Source organism: Chiloscyllium punctatum, chromosome 40 (genome assembly GCF_047496795.1).
Source record: "Chiloscyllium punctatum isolate Juve2018m chromosome 40, sChiPun1.3, whole genome shotgun sequence".
Taxonomy (NCBI): Eukaryota; Metazoa; Chordata; class Chondrichthyes; order Orectolobiformes; family Hemiscylliidae; genus Chiloscyllium; species Chiloscyllium punctatum.
In genome coordinates, this window is record NC_092778.1 from 31282942 (window position 1) to 31305867 (window position 22926).

Below are 22926 nucleotides of genomic sequence, written 5' to 3' on the forward strand. Positions count from 1 at the left end.
GAAGAGAAAAGGGAAATGAGAAAAGAAGAGTGCAGAAGAGAAATGTGAAAAGAGAAATAAGAAGAAGTGAAAAAAGAAAAGAGAAGAAGAGAAAAGAGAAAAGAGGAAAGAAGAGAAAAGGAGAGAAATGGGAAAAGAGAAAAAAGGAGAAAAGAAGAGAAAAGAAGAGGAAAAAAGAGAAAAGAGAAAAGAAGAGAAAAGGGAAAAGACAAAAGACAAAAGAAGAGAAAAGAGAAAAGAGAAAAGACTGGAAATGAAGAGAAAAGGGAAAAGGGAAAAGAGAAAAGAAGGGGAAAGAACAGAAAAATGGAATGAGAAAAAAGAAGAGGAAAGAATAGAAAAGAGAAAAGAGTAAAGAAGAGCAAAGGGAAAGAATGAAGAAGAGAAAAGAAGAGGACAGAAGAGAAACGTCAAAAGAGAAAAAAGAAGAAGTGAAAAAAGAAAAGAGAAGAAGAGAAAAGAGAGATGAGAAAAGAAGAGAAAAGAAGAGAATAGATCAGAAAAGAGAAAAGAAGAGAAAAGAGAAAAGAGAAAAGACTGGAAAAGAAGAGAAAAGGGAAATGAGAAAAGAAGAGTGCAGAAGAGAAATGTGAAAAGAGAAAAAAGAAGAAGTGAAAAAAGAAAAGAGAAGAGAAAAGAGAAAAGAGGAAAGAAGAGAAAAGGAGAGAAATGGGAAAAGAGAAAAAAGGAGAAAAGAAGAGAAAAGAAGAGGAAAAAAGAGAAAAGAGAAAAGAAGAGAAAAGGGAAATGAGAAATAAAGAGAAAAGAAGAGGAAAGAAGAGAGATGGGAAAAGAGAAAAAAAAGAGGAGAAAAGAAAAGAGAAAAGAAGAGGAAAGAAGAGAAACGTGAAAAGAGAAAAAAGAATTGAAAAAAGAAAAGAGAAGAAGAGAAAAGAGAGAAGAGAAAAGAAGAGAAAAGAGAAAAGAAAAAAGAAGAGAAAAGGGAAAAGAGAAGAGAGAAAAGAAGAGAAAAGAGAAAAGGGAAAAGAGAAAAGAAGAGGAAAAAAGAGAAAAATGGAATGAGAAAAAAGAAGAGAAAAGGAGAGAAATGGGAAAAGAGAAATATAGAATGAGAAAAAAGAAGGGAAAAGGAGAGAAATGGGAAAAGAGAAAAAAGGAGAAAAGAAGAGGAAAGAAGAGGAAAAAAGAGAAAAGAAAAAAAGAGAAAAGAAGAGAATAGATGAGAAAAGAGAAAAGAAGAGAAAAGAGAAAAGACAAAAGACAAAAGAAGAGAAAAGCGAAAAGAGAAAAGACTGGAAAAGAAGAGAAAAGGCAAAAGGGAAAAGAGAAAAGAAGGGGAAAGAAGAGAAAAATGGAATGAGAAAAAAGAAGAGGAAAGAATAGAAAAGAGAAAAGAGTAAAGAAGAGCAAAGGGAAAGAATGAAAAAGAGAAAAGAAGAGGACAGAAGAGAAACGTCAAAAGAGAAAAAAGAAGTGAAAAAAGAAAAGAGAAGAAGAGAAAAGAGAGATGAGAAAAGAAGAGAAAAGAGAAAAGAAGAGAATAGATCATAAAAGAGAAAAGAAGAGAAAAGACAAAAGAAGAGAAAAGAGAAAAGAGAAAAGACTGGAAAAGAAGAGAAAAGGGAAATGAGAAAAGAAGAGTGCAGAAGAGAAATGTGAAAAGAGAAAAAAGAAGTGAAAAAAGAAAAGACAAGAAGAGAAAAGAGAAAAGAGGAAAGAAGAGAAAAGGAGAGAAATGGGAAAAGAGAAAAAAGGAGAAAAGAAGAGAAAAGAAGAGGAAAAAAGAGAAAAGAGAAAAGATGAGAAAAGGGAAACGAGAAATAAAGAGAAAAGAAGGGGAAAGAAGAGAAATGTGAAAAGAGAAAAAAAGAGGAGAAAAGAGAAAAGAGAAAAGAAGAGGAAAGAAGAGAAACGTGAAAAGAGAAAAAAGAAGTGAAAAAAGAAAAGAGAAGAAGAGAAAAGAGAGAAGAGAAAAGAAGAGAAAAGAGAAAAGAAAAAAGAAGAGAAAAGGGAAAAGAGAAGAGAGAAAAGAAGAGAAAAGAGAAAAGAGGAAAGAAGAGAAAAGGAGAGAAATGGGAAAAGAGAAAAAAGGAGAAAAGAAGAGAAAAGAAGAGGAAAAAAGAGAAAAGAGAAAAGAAGAGAAAAGGGAAACGAGAAATAAAGAGAAAAGAAGGGGAAAGAAGAGAAACGTTAAAAGAGAAAAAAGAAGTGAAAAAAGAAAAGAGAAGAAGAGAAAAGAGAGAAGAGAAAAGAAGAGAAAAGAGAAAAGAAAAAAGAAGAGAAAAGGGAAAAGAGAAGAGAGAAAAGAAGAGAAAAGAGAAAAGAGGAAAGAAGAGAAAAGGAGAGAAATGGGAAAAGAGAAAAAAGGAGAAAAGAAGAGAAAAGAAGAGGAAAAAAGAGAAAAGAGAAAAGAAGAGAAAAGGGAAAAGACAAAAGACAAAAGAAGAGAAAAGAGAAAAGAGAAAAGACTGGAAATGAAGAGAAAAGGGAAAAGGGAAAAGAGAAAAGAAGGGGAAAGAAGAGAAAATGGAATGAGAAAAAAGAAGAGGAAAGAATAGAAAAGAGAAAAGAGTAAAGAAGAGCAAAGGGAAAGAATGAAGAAGAGAAAAGAAGAGGACAGAAGAGAAACGTCAAAAGAGAAAAAAGAAGAAGTGAAAAAAGAAAAGAGAAGAAGAGAAAAGAGAGATGAGAAAAGAAGAGAAAAGAAGAGAATAGATCAGAAAAGAGAAAAGAAGAGAAAAGAGAAAAGACAAAAGAAGAGAAAAGAGAAAAGAGAAAAGACTGGAAAAGAAGAGAAAAGGGAAATGAGAAAAGAAGAGTGCAGAAGAGAAATGTGAAAAGAGAAAAAAGAAGTGAAAAAAGAAAAGACAAGAAGAGAAAAGAGAAAAGAGGAAAGAAGAGAAAAGGAGAGAAATGGGAAAAGAGAAAGAAGGAGAAAAGAAGAGGAAAAAAGAGAAAAGAGAAAAGAAGAGAAAAGGGAAACGAGAAATAAAGAGAAAAGAAGAGGAAAGAAGAGAAATGTGAAAAGAGAAAAAAAGAGGAGAAAAGAGAAAAGAGAAAAGAAGAGGAAAGAAGAGAAACGTGAAAAGAGAAAAAAGAAGTGTAAAAAGAAAAGAGAAGAAGAGAAAAGAGAGAAGAGAAAAGAAGAGAAAAGAGAAAAGAAAAAAGAAGAGAAAAGGGAAAAGAGAAGAGAGAAAAGAAGAGAAAAGAGAAAAGGGAAAAGAGAAAAGAGGAGGAAAAAAGAGAGAAACGGAATCAGAAAAAAGAAGAGAAAAGGAGAGAAATGGGAAAAGAGAAAAAAGGAGAAAAGAAGAGAAAAGAAGAGGAAAAAAGAGAAGAATGGAATGAGAAAAAAGTAGAGAAAAGGAGAGAAATGGGAAAAGAGAAAAAAGGAGAAAAGAAGAGGAAAGAAGAGGAAAAAAGAGAAAAGAAAAAAAGAGAAAAGAAGAGAATAGATGAGAAAAGAGAAAAGAAGAGAAAAGAGAAAAGACAAAAGACAAAAGAAGAGAAAAGAGAAAAGAGAAAAGACTGGAAAAGAAGAGAAAAGGCAAAAGGGAAAAGAGAAAAGAAGGGGAAAGAAGAGAAAAATGGAATGAGAAAAAAGAAGAGGAAAGAATAGAAAAGAGAAAAGAGTAAAGAAGAGCAAAGGGAAAGAATGAAAAAGAGAAAAGAAGAGGACAGAAGAGAAACGTCAAAAGAGAAAAAAGAAGTGAAAAAAGAAAAGAGAAGAAGAGAAAAGAGAGATGAGAAAAGAAGAGAAAAGAGAAAAGAAGAGAATAGATCATAAAAGAGAAAAGAAGAGAAAAGACAAAAGAAGAGAAAAGAGAAAAGAGAAAAGACTGGAAAAGAAGAGAAAAGGGAAATGAGAAAAGAAGAGTGCAGAAGAGAAATGTGAAAAGAGAAAAAAGAAGTGAAAAAAGAAAAGACAAGAAGAGAAAAGAGAAAAGAGGAAAGAAGAGAAAAGGAGAGAAATGGGAAAAGAGAAAAAAGGAGAAAAGAAGAGAAAAGAGAAAAGGGAAATGAGAAAAGAAGAGGACAGAAGAGAAATGTGAAAAGAGAAAAAAGAAGTGAAAAAAGATGAGAAGAAGAGAAAAGAGAGATGAGAAAAGAAGAGAAAAGAGAAAAGAAGAGAATAGATCAGAAAAGAGAAAAGAAGAGAAAAGACAAAAGAAGAGAAAAGAGAAAAGACTGGAAACGAAGAGAAAAGGGAAATGAGAAAAGAAGAGTGCAGAAGAGAAATGTGAAAAGAGAAATAAGAAGAAGTGAAAAAAGAAAAGAGAAGAAGAGAAAAGAGAAAAGAGGAAAGAAGAGAAAAGGAGAGAAATGGGAAAAGAGAAAAAAGGAGAAAAGAAGAGAAAAGAAGAGGAAAAAAGAGAAAAGAGAAAAGAAGAGAAAAGGGAAAAGACAAAAGACAAAAGAAGAGAAAAGAGAAAAGAGAAAAGACTGGAAATGAAGAGAAAAGGGAAAAGGGAAAAGAGAAAAGAAGGGGAAAGAACAGAAAAATGGAATGAGAAAAAAGAAGAGGAAAGAATAGAAAAGAGAAAAGAGTAAAGAAGAGCAAAGGGAAAGAATGAAGAAGAGAAAAGAAGAGGACAGAAGAGAAACGTCAAAAGAGAAAAAAGAAGAAGTGAAAAAAGAAAAGAGAAGAAGAGAAAAGAGAGATGAGAAAAGAAGAGAAAAGAAGAGAATAGATCAGAAAAGAGAAAAGAAGAGAAAAGAGAAAAGAGAAAAGACTGGAAAAGAAGAGAAAAGGGAAATGAGAAAAGAAGAGTGCAGAAGAGAAATGTGAAAAGAGAATAAAGAAGAAGTGAAAAAAGAAAAGAGAAGAGAAAAGAGAAAAGAGGAAAGAAGAGAAAAGGAGAGAAATGGGAAAAGAGAAAAAAGGAGAAAAGAAGAGAAAAGAAGAGGAAAAAAGAGAAAAGAGAAAAGAAGAGAAAAGGGAAATGAGAAATAAAGAGAAAAGAAGAGGAAAGAAGAGAGATGGGAAAAGAGAAAAAAAAGAGGAGAAAAGAAAAGAGAAAAGAAGAGGAAAGAAGAGAAACGTGAAAAGAGAAAAAAGAATTGAAAAAAGAAAAGAGAAGAAGAGAAAAGAGAGAAGAGAAAAGAAGAGAAAAGAGAAAAGAAAAAAGAAGAGAAAAGGGAAAAGAGAAAAGAGAAAAGAAGAGAAAAGAGAAAAGGGAAAAGAGAAAAGAAGAGGAAAAAAGAGAAAAATGGAATGAGAAAAAAGAAGAGAAAAGGAGAGAAATGGGAAAAGAGAAAAAAGGAGAAAAGAAGAGGAAAGAAGAGGAAAAAAGAGAAAAGAAAAAAAGAGAAAAGAAGAGAATAGATGAGAAAAGAGAAAAGAAGAGAAAAGAGAAAAGACAAAAGACAAAAGAAGAGAAAAGCGAAAAGAGAAAAGACTGGAAAAGAAGAGAAAAGGCAAAAGGGAAAAGAGAAAAGAAGGGGAAAGAAGAGAAAAATGGAATGAGAAAAAAGAAGAGGAAAGAATAGAAAAGAGAAAAGAGTAAAGAAGAGCAAAGGGAAAGAATGAAAAAGAGAAAAGAAGAGGACAGAAGAGAAACGTCAAAAGAGAAAAAAGAAGTGAAAAAAGAAAAGAGAAGAAGAGAAAAGAGAGATGAGAAAAGAAGAGAAAAGAGAAAAGAAGAGAATAGATCATAAAAGAGAAAAGAAGAGAAAAGACAAAAGTAGAGAAAAGAGAAAAGAGAAAAGACTGGAAAAGAAGAGAAAAGGGAAATGAGAAAAGAAGAGTGCAGAAGAGAAATGTGAAAAGAGAAAAAAGAAGTGAAAAAAGAAAAGACAAGAAGAGAAAAGAGAAAAGAGGAAAGAAGAGAAAAGGAGAGAAATGGGAAAAGAGAAAAAAGGAGAAAAGAAGAGAAAAGAAGAGGAAAAAAGAGAAAAGAGAAAAGATGAGAAAAGGGAAACGAGAAATAAAGAGAAAAGAAGGGGAAAGAAGAGAAATGTGAAAAGAGAAAAAAAGAGGAGAAAAGAGAAAAGAGAAAAGAAGAGGAAAGAAGAGAAACGTGAAAAGAGAAAAAAGAAGTGAAAAAAGAAAAGAGAAGAAGAGAAAAGAGAGAAGAGAAAAGAAGAGAAAAGAGAAAAGAAAAAAGAAGAGAAAAGGGAAAAGAGAAGAGAGAAAAGAAGAGAAAAGAGAAAAGAGGAAAGAAGAGAAAAGGAGAGAAATGGGAAAAGAGAAAAAAGGAGAAAAGAAGAGAAAAGAAGAGGAAAAAAGAGAAAAGAGAAAAGAAGAGAAAAGGGAAACGAGAAATAAAGAGAAAAGAAGGGGAAAGAAGAGAAACGTGAAAAGAGAAAAAAGAAGTGAAAAAAGAAAAGAGAAGAAGAGAAAAGAGAGAAGAGAAAAGAAGAGAAAAGAGAAAAGAAAAAAGAAGAGAAAAGGGAAAAGAGAAGAGAGAAAAGAAGAGAAAAGAGAAAAGAGGAAAGAAGAGAAAAGGAGAGAAATGGGAAAAGAGAAAAAAGGATAAAAGAAGAGAAAAGAAGAGGAAAAAAGAGAAAAGAGAAAAGAAGAGAAAAGGGAAAAGACAAAAGACAAAAGAAGAGAAAAGAGAAAAGAGAAAAGACTGGAAATGAAGAGAAAAGGGAAAAGGGAAAAGAGAAAAGAAGGGGAAAGAAGAGAAAATGGAATGAGAAAAAAGAAGAGGAAAGAATAGAAAAGAGAAAAGAGTAAAGAAGAGCAAAGGGAAAGAATGAAGAAGAGAAAAGAAGAGGACAGAAGAGAAACGTCAAAAGAGAAAAAAGAAGAAGTGAAAAAAGAAAAGAGAAGAAGAGAAAAGAGAGATGAGAAAAGAAGAGAAAAGAAGAGAATAGATCAGAAAAGAGAAAAGAAGAGAAAAGAGAAAAGACAAAAGAAGAGAAAAGAGAAAAGAGAAAAGACTGGAAAAGAAGAGAAAAGGGAAATGAGAAAAGAAGAGTGCAGAAGAGAAATGTGAAAAGAGAAAAAAGAAGTGAAAAAAGAAAAGACAAGAAGAGAAAAGAGAAAAGAGGAAAGAAGAGAAAAGGAGAGAAATGGGAAAAGAGAAAAAAGGAGAAAAGAAGAGAAAAGAAGAGGAAAAAAGAGAAAAGAGAAAAGAAGAGAAAAGGGAAACGAGAAATAAAGAGAAAAGAAGGGGAAAGAAGAGAAATGTGAAAAGAGAAAAAAAGAGGAGAAAAGAGAAAAGAGAAAAGAAGAGGAAAGAAGAGAAACGTGAAAAGAGAAAAAAGAAGTGAAAAAAGAAAAGAGAAGAAGAGAAAAGAGAGAAGAGAAAAGAAGAGAAAAGAGAAAAGAAAAAAGAAGAGAAAAGGGAAAAGAGAAGAGAGAAAAGAAGAGAAAAGAGAAAAGAGGAAAGAAGAGAAAAGGAGAGAAATGGGAAAAGAGAAAAAAGGAGAAAAGAAGAGAAAAGAAGAGGAAAAAAGAGAAAAGAGAAAAGAAGAGAAAAGGGAAACGAGAAATAAAGAGAAAAGAAGGGGAAAGAAGAGAAACGTGAAAAGAGAAAAAAGAAGTGAAAAAAGAAAAGAGAAGAAGAGAAAAGAGAGAAGAGAAAAGAGAAAAGAAAAAAGAAGAGAAAAGGGAAAAGAGAAGAGAGAAAAGAAGAGAAAAGAGAAAAGAGGAAAGAAGAGAAAAGGAGAGAAATGGGAAAAGAGAAAAAAGGATAAAAGAAGAGAAAAGAAGAGGAAAAAAGAGAAAAGAGAAAAGAAGAGAAAAGGGAAAAGACAAAAGACAAAAGAAGAGAAAAGAGAAAAGAGAAAAGACTGGAAATGAAGAGAAAAGGGAAAAGGGAAAAGAGAAAAGAAGGGGAAAGAAGAGAAAATGGAATGAGAAAAAAGAAGAGGAAAGACTAGAAAAGAGAAAAGAGTAAAGAAGAGCAAAGGGAAAGAATGAAGAAGAGAAAAGAAGAGGACAGAAGAGAAACGTCAAAAGAGAAAAAAGAAGAAGTGAAAAAAGAAAAGAGAAGAAGAGAAAAGAGAGATGAGAAAAGAAGAGAAAAGAAGAGAATAGATCAGAAAAGAGAAAAGAAGAGAAAAGAGAAAAGACAAAAGAAGAGAAAAGAGAAAAGACTGGAAAAGAAGAGAAAAGGGAAATGAGAAAAGAAGAGTGCAGAAGAGAAATGTGAAAAGAGAAAAAAGAAGTGAAAAAAGAAAAGACAAGAAGAGAAAAGAGAAAAGAGGAAAGAAGAGAAAAGGAGAGAAATGGGAAAAGAGAAAGAAGGAGAAAAGAAGAGGAAAAAAGAGAAAAGAGAAAAGAAGAGAAAAGGGAAACGAGAAATAAAGAGAAAAGAAGAGGAAAGAAGAGAAATGTGAAAAGAGAAAAAAAGAGGAGAAAAGAGAAAAGAGAAAAGAAGAGGAAAGAAGAGAAACGTGAAAAGAGAAAAAAGAAGTGTAAAAAGAAAAGAGAAGAAGAGAAAAGAGAGAAGAGAAAAGAAGAGAAAAGAGAAAAGAAAAAAGAAGAGAAAAGGGAAAAGAGAAGAGAGAAAAGAAGAGAAAAGAGAAAAGGGAAAAGAGAAAAGAGGAGGAAAAAAGAGAGAAACGGAATCAGAAAAAAGAAGAGAAAAGGAGAGAAATGGGAAAAGAGAAAAAAGGAGAAAAGAAGAGAAAAGAAGAGGAAAAAAGAGAAGAATGGAATGAGAAAAAAGAAGAGAAAAGGAGAGAAATGGGAAAAGAGAAAAAAGGAGAAAAGAAGAGGAAAGAAGAGGAAAAAAGAGAAAAGAAAAAAAGAGAAAAGAAGAGAATAGATGAGAAAAGAGAAAAGAAGAGAAAAGAGAAAAGACAAAAGACAAAAGAAGAGAAAAGAGAAAAGAGAAAAGACTGGAAAAGAAGAGAAAAGGCAAAAGGGAAAAGAGAAAAGAAGGGGAAAGAAGAGAAAAATGGAATGAGAAAAAAGAAGAGGAAAGAATAGAAAAGAGAAAAGAGTAAAGAAGAGCAAAGGGAAAGAATGAAGAAGAGAAAAGAAGAGGACAGAAGAGAAACGTGAAAAGAGAAAAAAGAAGAAGTGAAAAAAGAAAAGAGAAGAAGAGAAAAGAGAGATGAGAAAAGAAGAGAAAAGAAGAGAATAGATCAGAAAAGAGAAAAGAAGAGAAAAGAGAAAAGACAAAAGAAGAGAAAAGAGAAAAGAGAAAAGACTGGAAAAGAAGAGAAAAGGGAAATGAGAAAAGAAGAGTGCAGAAGAGAAATGTGAAAAGAGAAAAAAGAAGTGAAAAAAGAAAAGACAAGAAGAGAAAAGAGAAAAGAGGAAAGAAGAGAAAAGGAGAGAAATGGGAAAAGAGAAAAAAGGAGAAAAGAAGAGAAAAGAAGAGGAAAGAAGAGAAAAGAGAAAAGAAGAGAAAAGGGAAACGAGAAATAAAGAGAAAAGAAGGGGAAAGAAGAGAAATGTGAAAAGAGAAAAAAAGAGGAGAAAAGAGAAAAGAGAAAAGAAGAGGAAAGAAGAGAAACGTGAAAAGAGAAAAAAGAAGTGTAAAAAGAAAAGAGAAGAAGAGAAAAGAGAGAAGAGAAAAGAGAAAAGAAAAAAGAAGAGAAAAGGGAAAAGAGAAGAGAGAAAAGAAGAGAAAAGAGAAAAGAGGAAAGAAGAGAAAAGGAGAGAAATGGGAAAAGAGAAAAAAGGAGAAAAGAAGAGAAAAGAAGAGGAAAAAAGAGAAAAGAGAAAAGAAGAGAAAAGGGAAACGAGAAATAAAGAGAAAAGAAGGGGAAAGAAGAGAAACATGAAAAGAGAAAAAAGAAGTGAAAAAAGAAAAGAGAAGAAGAGAAAAGAGAGAAGAGAAAAGAGAAAAGAAAAAAGAAGAGAAAAGGGAAAAGAGAAGAGAGAAAAGAAGAGAAAAGAGAAAAGAGGAAAGAAGAGAAAAGGAGAGAAATGGGAAAAGAGAAAAAAGGATAAAAGAAGAGAAAAGAAGAGGAAAAAAGAGAAAAGAGAAAAGAAGAGAAAAGGGAAAAGACAAAAGACAAAAGAAGAGAAAAGAGAAAAGAGAAAAGACTGGAAATGAAGAGAAAAGGGAAAAGGGAAAAGAGAAAAGAAGGGGAAAGAAGAGAAAATGGAATGAGAAAAAAGAAGAGGAAAGAATAGAAAAGAGAAAAGAGTAAAGAAGAGCAAAGGGAAAGAATGAAGAAGAGAAAAGAAGAGGACAGAAGAGAAACGTCAAAAGAGAAAAAAGAAGAAGTGAAAAAAGAAAAGAGAAGAAGAGAAAAGAGAGATGAGAAAAGAAGAGAAAAGAAGAGAATAGATCAGAAAAGAGAAAAGAAGAGAAAAGAGAAAAGACAAAAGAAGAGAAAAGAGAAAAGAGAAAAGACTGGAAAAGAAGAGAAAAGGGAAATGAGAAAAGAAGAGTGCAGAAGAGAAATGTGAAAAGAGAAAAAAGAAGTGAAAAAAGAAAAGACAAGAAGAGAAAAGAGAAAAGAGGAAAGAAGAGAAAAGGAGAGAAATGGGAAAAGAGAAAGAAGGAGAAAAGAAGAGGAAAAAAGAGAAAAGAGAAAAGAAGAGAAAAGGGAAACGAGAAATAAAGAGAAAAGAAGAGGAAAGAAGAGAAATGTGAAAAGAGAAAAAAAGAGGAGAAAAGAGAAAAGAGAAAAGAAGAGGAAAGAAGAGAAACGTGAAAAGAGAAAAAAGAAGTGTAAAAAGAAAAGAGAAGAAGAGAAAAGAGAGAAGAGAAAAGAAGAGAAAAGAGAAAAGAAAAAAGAAGAGAAAAGGGAAAAGAGAAGAGAGAAAAGAAGAGAAAAGAGAAAAGGGAAAAGAGAAAAGAGGAGGAAAAAAGAGAGAAACGGAATCAGAAAAAAGAAGAGAAAAGGAGAGAAATGGGAAAAGAGAAAAAAGGAGAAAAGAAGAGAAAAGAAGAGGAAAAAAGAGAAGAATGGAATGAGAAAAAAGAAGAGAAAAGGAGAGAAATGGGAAAAGAGAAAAAAGGAGAAAAGAAGAGGAAAGAAGAGGAAAAAAGAGAAAAGAAAAAAAGAGAAAAGAAGAGAATAGATGAGAAAAGAGAAAAGAAGAGAAAAGAGAAAAGACAAAAGACAAAAGAAGAGAAAAGAGAAAAGAGAAAAGACTGGAAAAGAAGAGAAAAGGCAAAAGGGAAAAGAGAAAAGAAGGGGAAAGAAGAGAAAAATGGAATGAGAAAAAAGAAGAGGAAAGAATAGAAAAGAGAAAAGAGTAAAGAAGAGCAAAGGGAAAGAATGAAAAAGAGAAAAGAAGAGGACAGAAGAGAAACGTCAAAAGAGAAAAAAGAAGTGAAAAAAGAAAAGAGAAGAAGAGAAAAGAGAGATGAGAAAAGAAGAGAAAAGAGAAAAGAAGAGAATAGATCATAAAAGAGAAAAGACAAAAGAAGAGAAAAGAGAAAAGAGAAAAGACTGGAAAAGAAGAGAAAAGGGAAATGAGAAAAGAAGAGTGCAGAAGAGAAATGTGAAAAGAGAAAAAAGAAGTGAAAAAAGAAAAGACAAGAAGAGAAAAGAGAAAAGAGGAAAGAAGAGAAAAGGAGAGAAATGGGAAAAGAGAAAAAAGGAGAAAAGAAGAGAAAAGAGAAAAGGGAAATGAGAAAAGAAGAGGACAGAAGAGAAATGTGAAAAGAGAAAAAAGAAGTGAAAAAAGATGAGAAGAAGAGAAAAGAGAGATGAGAAAAGAAGAGAAAAGAGAAAAGAAGAGAATAGATCAGAAAAGAGAAAAGAAGAGAAAAGACAAAAGAAGAGAAAAGAGAAAAGACTGGAAACGAAGAGAAAAGGGAAATGAGAAAAGAAGAGTGCAGAAGAGAAATGTGAAAAGAGAAATAAGAAGAAGTGAAAAAAGAAAAGAGAAGAAGAGAAAAGAGAAAAGAGGAAAGAAGAGAAAAGGAGAGAAATGGGAAAAGAGAAAAAAGGAGAAAAGAAGAGAAAAGAAGAGGAAAAAAGAGAAAAGAGAAAAGAAGAGAAAAGGGAAAAGACAAAAGACAAAAGAAGAGAAAAGAGAAAAGAGAAAAGACTGGAAATGAAGAGAAAAGGGAAAAGGGAAAAGAGAAAAGAAGGGGAAAGAAGAGAAAAATGGAATGAGAAAAAAGAAGAGGAAAGAATAGAAAAGAGAAAAGAGTAAAGAAGAGCAAAGGGAAAGAATGAAGAAGAGAAAAGAAGAGGACAGAAGAGAAACGTCAAAAGAGAAAAAAGAAGAAGTGAAAAAAGAAAAGAGAAGAAGAGAAAAGAGAGATGAGAAAAGAAGAGAAAAGAAGAGAATAGATCAGAAAAGAGAAAAGAAGAGAAAAGAGAAAAGAGAAAAGACTGGAAAAGAAGAGAAAAGGGAAATGAGAAAAGAAGAGTGCAGAAGAGAAATGTGAAAAGAGAAAAAAGAAGAAGTGAAAAAAGAAAAGAGAAGAGAAAAGAGAAAAGAGGAAAGAAGAGAAAAGGAGAGAAATGGGAAAAGAGAAAAAAGGAGAAAAGAAGAGAAAAGAAGAGGAAAAAAGAGAAAAGAGAAAAGAAGAGAAAAGGGAAATGAGAAATAAAGAGAAAAGAAGAGGAAAGAAGAGAGATGGGAAAAGAGAAAAAAAAGAGGAGAAAAGAAAAGAGAAAAGAAGAGGAAAGAAGAGAAACGTGAAAAGAGAAAAAAGAATTGAAAAAAGAAAAGAGAAGAAGAGAAAAGAGAGAAGAGAAAAGAAGAGAAAAGAGAAAAGAAAAAAGAAGAGAAAAGGGAAAAGAGAAGAGAGAAAAGAAGAGAAAAGAGAAAAGAGGAAAGAAGAGAAAAGGAGAGAAATGGGAAAAGAGAAAAAAGGAGAAAAGAAGAGAAAAGAAGAGGAAAAAAGAGAAAAGAGAAAAGAAGAGAAAAGGGAAACGAGAAATAAAGAGAAAAGAAGGGGAAAGAAGAGAAACGTGAAAAGAGAAAAAAGAAGTGAAAAAAGAAAAGAGAAGAAGAGAAAAGAGAGAAGAGAAAAGAAGAGAAAAGAGAAAAGAAAAAAGAAGAGAAAAGGGAAAAGAGAAGAGAGAAAAGAAGAGAAAAGAGAAAAGAGGAATGAAGAGAAAAGGAGAGAAATGGGAAAAGAGAAAAAAGGAGAAAAGAAGAGAAAAGAAGAGGAAAAAAGAGAAAAGAGAAAAGAAGAGAAAAGGGAAAAGACAAAAGACAAAAGAAGAGAAAAGAGAAAAGAGAAAAGACTGGAAATGAAGAGAAAAGGGAAAAGGGAAAAGAGAAAAGAAGAGGAAAAAAGAGAAAAATGGAATGAGAAAAAAGAAGAGAAAAGGAGAGAAATGGGAAAAGAGAAAAATAGAATGAGAAAAAAGAAGAGAAAAGGAGAGAAATGGGAAAAGAGAAAAAAGGAGAAAAGAAGAGGAAAGAAGAGGAAAAAAGAGAAAAGAAAAAAAGAGAAAAGAAGAGAATAGATGAGAAAAGAGAAAAGAAGAGAAAAGAGAAAAGACAAAAGACAAAAGAAGAGAAAAGCGAAAAGAGAAAAGACTGGAAAAGAAGAGAAAAGGCAAAAGGGAAAAGAGAAAAGAAGGGGAAAGAAGAGAAAAATGGAATGAGAAAAAAGAAGAGGAAAGAATAGAAAAGAGAAAAGAGTAAAGAAGAGCAAAGGGAAAGAATGAAAAAGAGAAAAGAAGAGGACAGAAGAGAAACGTCAAAAGAGAAAAAAGAAGTGAAAAAAGAAAAGAGAAGAAGAGAAAAGAGAGATGAGAAAAGAAGAGAAAAGAGAAAAGAAGAGAATAGATCATAAAAGAGAAAAGAAGAGAAAAGACAAAAGAAGAGAAAAGAGAAAAGAGAAAAGACTGGAAAAGAAGAGAAAAGGGAAATGAGAAAAGAAGAGTGCAGAAGAGAAATGTGAAAAGAGAAAAAAGAAGTGAAAAAAGAAAAGACAAGAAGAGAAAAGAGAAAAGAGGAAAGAAGAGAAAAGGAGAGAAATGGGAAAAGAGAAAAAAGGAGAAAAGAAGAGAAAAGAAGAGGAAAAATGAGAAAAGAGAAAAGATGAGAAAAGGGAAACGAGAAATAAAGAGAAAAGAAGGGGAAAGAAGAGAAATGTGAAAAGAGAAAAAAAGAGGAGAAAAGAGAAAAGAGAAAAGAAGAGGAAAGAAGAGAAACGTGAAAAGAGAAAAAAGAAGTGAAAAAAGAAAAGAGAAGAAGAGAAAAGAGAGAAGAGAAAAGAAGAGAAAAGAGAAAAGAAAAAAGAAGAGAAAAGGGAAAAGAGAAGAGAGAAAAGAAGAGAAAAGAGAAAAGAGGAAAGAAGAGAAAAGGAGAGAAATGGGAAAAGAGAAAAAAGGAGAAAAGAAGAGAAAAGAAGAGGAAAAAAGAGAAAAGAGAAAAGAAGAGAAAAGGGAAACGAGAAATAAAGAGAAAAGAAGGGGAAAGAAGAGAAACGTGAAAAGAGAAAAAAGAAGTGAAAAAAGAAAAGAGAAGAAGAGAAAAGAGAGAAGAGAAAAGAAGAGAAAAGAGAAAAGAAAAAAGAAGAGAAAAGGGAAAAGAGAAGAGAGAAAAGAAGAGAAAAGAGAAAAGAGGAAAGAAGAGAAAAGGAGAGAAATGGGAAAAGAGAAAAAAGGAGAAAAGAAGAGAAAAGAAGAGGAAAAAAGAGAAAAGAGAAAAGAAGAGAAAAGGGAAAAGACAAAAGACAAAAGAAGAGAAAAGAGAAAAGAGAAAAGACTGGAAATGAAGAGAAAAGGGAAAAGGGAAAAGAGAAAAGAAGGGGAAAGAAGAGAAAATGGAATGAGAAAAAAGAAGAGGAAAGAATAGAAAAGAGAAAAGAGTAAAGAAGAGCAAAGGGAAAGAATGAAGAAGAGAAAAGAAGAGGACAGAAGAGAAACGTCAAAAGAGAAAAAAGAAGAAGTGAAAAAAGAAAAGAGAAGAAGAGAAAAGAGAGATGAGAAAAGAAGAGAAAAGAAGAGAATAGATCAGAAAAGAGAAAAGAAGAGAAAAGAGAAAAGACAAAAGAAGAGAAAAGAGAAAAGAGAAAAGACTGGAAAAGAAGAGAAAAGGGAAATGAGAAAAGAAGAGTGCAGAAGAGAAATGTGAAAAGAGAAAAAAGAAGTGAAAAAAGAAAAGACAAGAAGAGAAAAGAGAAAAGAGGAAAGAAGAGAAAAGGAGAGAAATGGGAAAAGAGAAAGAAGGAGAAAAGAAGAGGAAAAAAGAGAAAAGAGAAAAGAAGAGAAAAGGGAAACGAGAAATAAAGAGAAAAGAAGAGGAAAGAAGAGAAATGTGAAAAGAGAAAAAAAGAGGAGAAAAGAGAAAAGAGAAAAGAAGAGGAAAGAAGAGAAACGTGAAAAGAGAAAAAAGAAGTGTAAAAAGAAAAGAGAAGAAGAGAAAAGAGAGAAGAGAAAAGAAGAGAAAAGAGAAAAGAAAAAAGAAGAGAAAAGGGAAAAGAGAAGAGAGAAAAGAAGAGAAAAGAGAAAAGGGAAAAGAGAAAAGAGGAGGAAAAAAGAGAGAAACGGAATCAGAAAAAAGAAGAGAAAAGGAGAGAAATGGGAAAAGAGAAAAAAGGAGAAAAGAAGAGAAAAGAAGAGGAAAAAAGAGAAGAATGGAATGAGAAAAAAGTAGAGAAAAGGAGAGAAATGGGAAAAGAGAAAAAAGGAGAAAAGAAGAGGAAAGAAGAGGAAAAAAGAGAAAAGAAAAAAAGAGAAAAGAAGAGAATAGATGAGAAAAGAGAAAAGAAGAGAAAAGAGAAAAGACAAAAGACAAAAGAAGAGAAAAGAGAAAAGAGAAAAGACTGGAAAAGAAGAGAAAAGGCAAAAGGGAAAAGAGAAAAGAAGGGGAAAGAAGAGAAAAATGGAATGAGAAAAAAGAAGAGGAAAGAATAGAAAAGAGAAAAGAGTAAAGAAGAGCAAAGGGAAAGAATGAAAAAGAGAAAAGAAGAGGACAGAAGAGAAACGTCAAAAGAGAAAAAAGAAGTGAAAAAAGAAAAGAGAAGAAGAGAAAAGAGAGATGAGAAAAGAAGAGAAAAGAGAAAAGAAGAGAATAGATCATAAAAGAGAAAAGAAGAGAAAAGACAAAAGAAGAGAAAAGAGAAAAGAGAAAAGACTGGAAAAGAAGAGAAAAGGGAAATGAGAAAAGAAGAGTGCAGAAGAGAAATGTGAAAAGAGAAAAAAGAAGTGAAAAAAGAAAAGACAAGAAGAGAAAAGAGAAAAGAGGAAAGAAGAGAAAAGGAGAGAAATGGGAAAAGAGAAAAAAGGAGAAAAGAAGAGAAAAGAGAAAAGGGAAATGAGAAAAGAAGAGGACAGAAGAGAAATGTGAAAAGAGAAAAAAGAAGTGAAAAAAGATGAGAAGAAGAGAAAAGAGAGATGAGAAAAGAAGAGAAAAGAGAAAAGAAGAGAATAGATCAGAAAAGAGAAAAGAAGAGAAAAGACAAAAGAAGAGAAAAGAGAAAAGACTGGAAACGAAGAGAAAAGGGAAATGAGAAAAGAAGAGTGCAGAAGAGAAATGTGAAAAGAGAAATAAGAAGAAGTGAAAAAAGAAAAGAGAAGAAGAGAAAAGAGAAAAGAGGAAAGAAGAGAAAAGGAGAGAAATGGGAAAAGAGAAAAAAGGAGAAAAGAAGAGAAAAGAAGAGGAAAAAAGAGAAAAGAGAAAAGAAGAGAAAAGGGAAAAGACAAAAGACAAAAGAAGAGAAAAGAGAAAAGAGAAAAGACTGGAAATGAAGAGAAAAGGGAAAAGGGAAAAGAGAAAAGAAGGGGAAAGAACAGAAAAATGGAATGAGAAAAAAGAAGAGGAAAGAATAGAAAAGAGAAAAGAGTAAAGAAGAGCAAAGGGAAAGAATGAAGAAGAGAAAAGAAGAGGACAGAAGAGAAACGTCAAAAGAGAAAAAAGAAGAAGTGAAAAAAGAAAAGAGAAGAAGAGAAAAGAGAGATGAGAAAAGAAGAGAAAAGAAGAGAATAGATCAGAAAAGAGAAAAGAAGAGAAAAGAGAAAAGAGAAAAGACTGGAAAAGAAGAGAAAAGGGAAATGAGAAAAGAAGAGTGCAGAAGAGAAATGTGAAAAGAGAAAAAAGAAGAAGTGAAAAAAGAAAAGAGAAGAGAAAAGAGAAAAGAGGAAAGAAGAGAAAAGGAGAGAAATGGGAAAAGAGAAAAAAGGAGAAAAGAAGAGAAAAGAAGAGGAAAAAAGAGAAAAGAGAAAAGAAGAGAAAAGGGAAATGAGAAATAAAGAGAAAAGAAGAGGAAAGAAGAGAGATGGGAAAAGAGAAAAAAAAGAGGAGAAAAGAAAAGAGAAAAGAAGAGGAAAGAAGAGAAACGTGAAAAGAGAAAAAAGAATTGAAAAAAGAAAAGAGAAGAAGAGAAAAGAGAGAAGAGAAAAGAAGAGAAAAGAGAAAAGAAAAAAGAAGAGAAAAGGGAAAAGAGAAGAGAGAAAAGAAGAGAAAAGAGAAAAGGGAAAAGAGAAAAGAAGAGGAAAAAAGAGAAAAATGGAATGAGAAAAAAGAAGAGAAAAGGAGAGAAATGGGAAAAGAGAAAAAAGGAGAAAAGAAGAGGAAAGAAGAGGAAAAAAGAGAAAAGAAAAAAAGAGAAAAGAAGAGAATAGATGAGAAAAGAGAAAAGAAGAGAAAAGAGAAAAGACAAAAGACAAAAGAAGAGAAAAGCGAAAAGAGAAAAGACTGGAAAAGAAGAGAAAAGGCAAAAGGGAAAAGAGAAAAGAAGGGGAAAGAAGAGAAAAATGGAATGAGAAAAAAGAAGAGGAAAGAATAGAAAAGAGAAAAGAGTAAAGAAGAGCAAAGGGAAAGAATGAAAAAGAGAAAAGAAGAGGACAGAAGAGAAACGTCAAAAGAGAAAAAAGAAGTGAAAAAAGAAAAGAGAAGAAGAGAAAAGAGAGATGAGAAAAGAAGAGAAAAGAGAAAAGAAGAGAATAGATCATAAAAGAGAAAAGAAGAGAAAAGACAAAAGTAGAGAAAAGAGAAAAGAGAAAAGACTGGAAAAGAAGAGAAAAGGGAAATGAGAAAAGAAGAGTGCAGAAGAGAAATGTGAAAAGAGAAAAAAGAAGTGAAAAAAGAAAAGACAAGAAGAGAAAAGAGAAAAGAGGAAAGAAGAGAAAAGGAGAGAAATGGGAAAAGAGAAAAAAGGAGAAAAGAAGAGAAAAGAAGAGGAAAAAAGAGAAAAGAGAAAAGATGAGAAAAGGGAAACGAGAAATAAAGAGAAAAGAAGGGGAAAGAAGAGAAATGTGAAAAGAGAAAAAAAGAGGAGAAAAGAGAAAAGAGAAAAGAAGAGGAAAGAAGAGAAACGTGAAAAGAGAAAAAAGAAGTGAAAAAAGAAAAGAGAAGAAGAGAAAAGAGAGAAGAGAAAAGAAGAGAAAAGAGAAAAGAAAAAAGAAGAGAAAAGGGAAAAGAGAAGAGAGAAAAGAAGAGAAAAGAGAAAAGAGGAAAGAAGAGAAAAGGAGAGAAATGGGAAAAGAGAAAAAAGGAGAAAAGAAGAGAAAAGAAGAGGAAAAAAGAGAAAAGAGAAAAGAAGAGAAAAGGGAAACGAGAAATAAAGAGAAAAGAAGGGGAAAGAAGAGAAACGTGAAAAGAGAAAAAAGAAGTGAAAAAAGAAAAGAGAAGAAGAGAAAAGAGAGAAGAGAAAAGAAGAGAAAAGAGAAAAGAAAAAAGAAGAGAAAAGGGAAAAGAGAAGAGAGAAAAGAAGAGAAAAGAGAAAAGAGGAAAGAAGAGAAAAGGAGAGAAATGGGAAAAGAGAAAAAAGGATAAAAGAAGAGAAAAGAAGAGGAAAAAAGAGAAAAGAGAAAAGAAGAGAAAAGGGAAAAGACAAAAGACAAAAGAAGAGAAAAGAGAAAAGAGAAAAGACTGGAAATGAAGAGAAAAGGGAAAAGGGAAAAGAGAAAAGAAGGGGAAAGAAGAGAAAATGGAATGAGAAAAAAGAAGAGGAAAGAATAGAAAAGAGAAAAGAGTAAAGAAGAGCAAAGGGAAAGAATGAAGAAGAGAAAAGAAGAGGACAGAAGAGAAACGTCAAAAGAGAAAAAAGAAGAAGTGAAAAAAGAAAAGAGAAGAAGAGAAAAGAGAGATGAGAAAAGAAGAGAAAAGAAGAGAATAGATCAGAAAAGAGAAAAGAAGAGAAAAGAGAAAAGACAAAAGAAGAGAAAAGAGAAAAGAGAAAAGACTGGAAAAGAAGAGAAAAGGGAAATGAGAAAAGAAGAGTGCAGAAGAGAAATGTGAAAAGAGAAAAAAGAAGTGAAAAAAGAAAAGACAAGAAGAGAAAAGAGAAAAGAGGAAAGAAGAGAAAAGGAGAGAAATGGGAAAAGAGAAAAAAGGAGAAAAGAAGAGAAAAGAAGAGGAAAAAAGAGAAAAGAGAAAAGAAGAGAAAAGGGAAACGAGAAATAAAGAGAAAAGAAGGGGAAAGAAGAGAAATGTGAAAAGAGAAAAAAAGAGGAGAAAAGAGAAAAGAGAAAAGAAGAGGAAAGAAGAGAAACGTGAAAAGAGAAAAAAGAAGTGAAAAAAGAAAAGAGAAGAAGAGAAAAGAGAGAAGAGAAAAGAAGAGAAAAGAGAAAAGAAAAAAGAAGAGAAAAGGGAAAAGAGAAGAGAGAAAAGAAGAGAAAAGAGAAAAGAGGAAAGAAGAGAAAAGGAGAGAAATGGGAAAAGAGAAAAAAGGAGAAAAGAAGAGAAAAGAAGAGGAAAAAAGAGAAAAGAGAAAAGAAGAGAAAAGGGAAACGAGAAATAAAGAGAAAAGAAGGGGAAAGAAGAGAAACGTGAAAAGAGAAAAAAGAAGTGAAAAAAGAAAAGAGAAGAAGAGAAAAGAGAGAAGAGAAAAGAGAAAAGAAAAAAGAAGAGAAAAGGGAAAAGAGAAGAGAGAAAAGAAGAGAAAAGAGAAAAGAGGAAAGAAGAGAAAAGGAGAGAAATGGGAAAAGAGAAAAAAGGATAAAAGAAGAGAAAAGAAGAGGAAAAAAGAGAAAAGAGAAAAGAAGAGAAAAGGGAAAAGACAAAAGACAAAAGAAGAGAAAAGAGAAAAGAGAAAAGACTGGAAATGAAGAGAAAAGGGAAAAGGGAAAAGAGAAAAGAAGGGGAAAGAAGAGAAAATGGAATGAGAAAAAAGAAGAGGAAAGACTAGAAAAGAGAAAAGAGTAAAGAAGAGCAAAGGGAAAGAATGAAGAAGAGAAAAGAAGAGGACAGAAGAGAAACGTCAAAAGAGAAAAAAGAAGAAGTGAAAAAAGAAAAGAGAAGAAGAGAAAAGAGAGATGAGAAAAGAAGAGAAAAGAAGAGAATAGATCAGAAAAGAGAAAAGAAGAGAAAAGAGAAAAGACAAAAGAAGAGAAAAGAGAAAAGACTGGAAAAGAAGAGAAAAGGGAAATGAGAAAAGAAGAGTGCAGAAGAGAAATGTGAAAAGAGAAAAAAGAAGTGAAAAAAGAAAAGACAAGAAGAGAAAAGAGAAAAGAGGAAAGAAGAGAAAAGGAGAGAAATGGGAAAAGAGAAAGAAGGAGAAAAGAAGAGGAAAAAAGAGAAAAGAGAAAAGAAGAGAAAAGGGAAACGAGAAATAAAGAGAAAAGAAGAGGAAAGAAGAGAAATGTGAAAAGAGAAAAAAAGAGGAGAAAAGAGAAAAGAGAAAAGAAGAGGAAAGAAGAGAAACGTGAAAAGAGAAAAAAGAAGTGTAAAAAGAAAAGAGAAGAAGAGAAAAGAGAGAAGAGAAAAGAAGAGAAAAGAGAAAAGAAAAAAGAAGAGAAAAGGGAAAAGAGAAGAGAGAAAAGAAGAGAAAAGAGAAAAGGGAAAAGAGAAAAGAGGAGGAAAAAAGAGAGAAACGGAATCAGAAAAAAGAAGAGAAAAGGAGAGAAATGGGAAAAGAGAAAAAAGGAGAAAAGAAGAGAAAAGAAGAGGAAAAAAGAGAAGAATGGAATGAGAAAAAAGAAGAGAAAAGGAGAGAAATGGGAAAAGAGAAAAAAGGAGAAAAGAAGAGGAAAGAAGAGGAAAAAAGAGAAAAGAAAAAAAGAGAAAAGAAGAGAATAGATGAGAAAAGAGAAAAGAAGAGAAAAGAGAAAAGACAAAAGACAAAAGAAGAGAAAAGAGAAAAGAGAAAAGACTGGAAAAGAAGAGAAAAGGCAAAAGGGAAAAGAGAAAAGAAGGGGAAAGAAGAGAAAAATGGAATGAGAAAAAAGAAGAGGAAAGAATAGAAAAGAGAAAAGAGTAAAGAAGAGCAAAGGGAAAGAATGAAGAAGAGAAAAGAAGAGGACAGAAGAGAAACGTGAAAAGAGAAAAAAGAAGAAGTGAAAAAAGAAAAGAGAAGAAGAGAAAAGAGAGATGAGAAAAGAAGAGAAAAGAAGAGAATAGATCAGAAAAGAGAAAAGAAGAGAAAAGAGAAAAGACAAAAGAAGAGAAAAGAGAAAAGAGAAAAGACTGGAAAAGAAGAGAAAAGGGAAATGAGAAAAGAAGAGTGCAGAAGAGAAATGTGAAAAGAGAAAAAAGAAGTGAAAAAAGAAAAGACAAGAAGAGAAAAGAGAAAAGAGGAAAGAAGAGAAAAGGAGAGAAATGGGAAAAGAGAAAAAAGGAGAAAAGAAGAGAAAAGAAGAGGAAAGAAGAGAAAAGAGAAAAGAAGAGAAAAGGGAAACGAGAAATAAAGAGAAAAGAAGGGGAAAGAAGAGAAATGTGAAAAGAGAAAAAAAGAGGAGAAAAGAGAAAAGAGAAAAGAAGAGGAAAGAAGAGAAACGTGAAAAGAGAAAAAAGAAGTGTAAAAAGAAAAGAGAAGAAGAGAAAAGAGAGAAGAGAAAAGAGAAAAGAAAAAAGAAGAGAAAAGGGAAAAGAGAAGAGAGAAAAGAAGAGAAAAGAGAAAAGAGGAAAGAAGAGAAAAGGAGAGAAATGGGAAAAGAGAAAAAAGGAGAAAAGAAGAGAAAAGAAGAGGAAAAAAGAGAAAAGAGAAAAGAAGAGAAAAGGGAAACGAGAAATAAAGAGAAAAGAAGGGGAAAGAAGAGAAACATGAAAAGAGAAAAAAGAAGTGAAAAAAGAAAAGAGAAGAAGAGAAAAGAGAGAAGAGAAAAGAGAAAAGAAAAAAGAAGAGAAAAGGGAAAAGAGAAGAGAGAAAAGAAGAGAAAAGAGAAAAGAGGAAAGAAGAGAAAAGGAGAGAAATGGGAAAAGAGAAAAAAGGATAAAAGAAGAGAAAAGAAGAGGAAAAAAGAGAAAAGAGAAAAGAAGAGAAAAGGGAAAAGACAAAAGACAAAAGAAGAGAAAAGAGAAAAGAGAAAAGACTGGAAATGAAGAGAAAAGGGAAAAGGGAAAAGAGAAAAGAAGGGGAAAGAAGAGAAAATGGAATGAGAAAAAAGAAGAGGAAAGAATAGAAAAGAGAAAAGAGTAAAGAAGAGCAAAGGGAAAGAATGAAGAAGAGAAAAGAAGAGGACAGAAGAGAAACGTCAAAAGAGAAAAAAGAAGAAGTGAAAAAAGAAAAGAGAAGAAGAGAAAAGAGAGATGAGAAAAGAAGAGAAAAGAAGAGAATAGATCAGAAAAGAGAAAAGAAGAGAAAAGAGAAAAGACAAAAGAAGAGAAAAGAGAAAAGAGAAAAGACTGGAAAAGAAGAGAAAAGGGAAATGAGAAAAGAAGAGTGCAGAAGAGAAATGTGAAAAGAGAAAAAAGAAGTGAAAAAAGAAAAGACAAGAAGAGAAAAGAGAAAAGAGGAAAGAAGAGAAAAGGAGAGAAATGGGAAAAGAGAAAGAAGGAGAAAAGAAGAGGAAAAAAGAGAAAAGAGAAAAGAAGAGAAAAGGGAAACGAGAAATAAAGAGAAAAGAAGAGGAAAGAAGAGAAATGTGAAAAGAGAAAAAAAGAGGAGAAAAGAGAAAAGAGAAAAGAAGAGGAAAGAAGAGAAACGTGAAAAGAGAAAAAAGAAGTGTAAAAAGAAAAGAGAAGAAGAGAAAAGAGAGAAGAGAAAAGAAGAGAAAAGAGAAAAGAAAAAAGAAGAGAAAAGGGAAAAGAGAAGAGAGAAAAGAAGAGAAAAGAGAAAAGGGAAAAGAGAAAAGAGGAGGAAAAAAGAGAGAAACGGAATCAGAAAAAAGAAGAGAAAAGGAGAGAAATGGGAAAAGAGAAAAAAGGAGAAAAGAAGAGAAAAGAAGAGGAAAAAAGAGAAGAATGGAATGAGAAAAAAGTAGAGAAAAGGAGAGAAATGGGAAAAGAGAAAAAAGGAGAAA